At 49.0% G+C, this 1937-nt stretch overlaps 1 pseudogene; it reads left to right on the top strand.

The window, feature by feature from the left end:
- Positions 1 to 288: 288 nt before the first annotated feature.
- The window catches only part of LOC125519138, a 9456-nt pseudogene continuing 7807 nt past the window's right edge, over positions 289 to 1937 (top strand).

Genomic DNA, 1937 nt, shown 5'->3' with positions numbered 1-1937 from the left:
TAGAAGATTTTTTATTTTGTTTTGATTACATTTGGATAGAAAATTATTATTAATAGTATATCAGGATAAATAGATTTGAAATACCATGTGATACATGTGGTAAACGATCCACATATATGGAATATATCTAGACATGTTTTAATGTTAGATACGTAGATACCTTCGTATCTTGATAAATCTAAGCCAATTTTTTGGGACGGAGGTAACATATAAAGAGAGGTCTCACACTCATGGGCAGAGCAACACGTAAAGCAAAGTTGGCTTCCTTACGCAACGATAACAAGGCAAGCTATCTCGCAAGCCTGTGTGCACTCAACAAGCAGCAGTCTCCACAATGCTGGCTTGCTGCTGCTTTGTGTCCCAGCTTCTCATCATAATAACGCTCATACACCTTGCCATGACCAAGAGCAAGGTCCGTAGTGGCACGTGCTCATCGGCGACGGTGCCGCTTCCACTTCCGCCGGACCCTGGTCGTGGCCACTGCTGGGTAGCCTGCCCGAGATGGTGCTCAATAAACCAGCATTCCGTTGGATCCATCGCGTGATGAAGGATATGGGCACCGACATCGCTTGCTTCCGCCTCGGCGGCGTCCACGTCGTCCCGATCACATGTCCCAAGATCGCAAGGGAGGTACTCAAGAAGCAGGACAAGAACTTCTTGTCCCGCCCACTCACCTTCGCCTCTGACGCCATCAGCTGCGGTTACAAGGACGCTGTGCTGTCGCCATTCGGTGACCAATGGATGAAGATGCGCAAGGTGCTCACCTCTGAGATCATCTGCCCCTCCCGCCACAAGTGGCTCCACGACAAGCGCGCCGATGAAGCTGACAACTTGACGCGCTACATCTACAACCTCACCGCCGGGGGGTCATCTTCAACGTTGGGACTAGCCAATGTCAATGTCAAGCACGTCACGCGGCACTACTGTGGCAACGTCATCCGTCGGCTTGTCTTCAGCCAACGGTACTTCGGGGAGCCTCAGCCGGACGGCGGGCCGGGGCCGATGGAGGTGGAGCACATGGACGCTTCCTTCACCCTCCTAGGGCTCCTCTTCTCGTTCTGTGTCAGCGACTACCTCCCGTGTCTACTTGGCCTAGACCTGGACGGCCACGAGAAAATTATTAAGGAGGCCAACACAAAAGTGGATAGACTGCACAACATGGTCACTGAAGAGCGTTGGAGGCAGTGGAACAACGGCGAGAGGCAGGATGGGGTCCAGGACTTCCTTGACGTTCTCATCACACTCTCTGACGGTGACGGCAAGCCGTTGCTCAGCATCGATGAGGTCAAAGCACAGTGCAAGGTAAGCAAAATATTAATTAATGAGAAATTTTAAGATGGTTCAAGGGCCTAGATTGAATTTAGTGACCAATTGCCTCATAGTCCTACAAGGTAATAGCTCACACTCTTAAATAGATCTTACACTGTATTTCGCAGGTGTTAGAAAAGGGAAACAATAGAATAATAAATTATGAATTAATAGTTTAAACCTATCATTATTGTATTTTTCTACCATTTTGATGTGATTTCAACTTAAACTGTATTTCAAATTCCAATTGTTCAATGTAATCTATCTTTATGCAAATATATAAATTGTATTAACTTACATTTATCTCCATGGAATACATGCAGGACATAATATTAGCGGCCATAGATAACCCATCAAACGCGGTGGAGTGGGCGCTGGCGGAGATGGTGAACAACCCAGAATTGCTGGCCAAAGCGGTGGAGGAGATGGATCAGGTGGTCGGTCACGAGCGACTGGTGCAAGAGTCGGACATCATGCAGCTCAACTATCTCAAGGCATGCATACGCGAGGCATTTCGCCTCCACCCAGCCGCTCCCTTCAATGTGCCGCACGTCGCAATTGCCGACACCATTGTTGCGGGCTACCGCGTGCCCAAGGGTAGCCACGTCATCCTCAGCCGGCTGGCCCTG

The sequence above is a fragment of the Triticum urartu genome, chromosome 7 (genome assembly GCF_003073215.2).
Source record: "Triticum urartu cultivar G1812 chromosome 7, Tu2.1, whole genome shotgun sequence".
NCBI lineage: Eukaryota > Viridiplantae > Streptophyta > Magnoliopsida > Poales > Poaceae > Triticum > Triticum urartu.
This window is presented reverse-complemented; position numbering and strand designations above follow the sequence as displayed.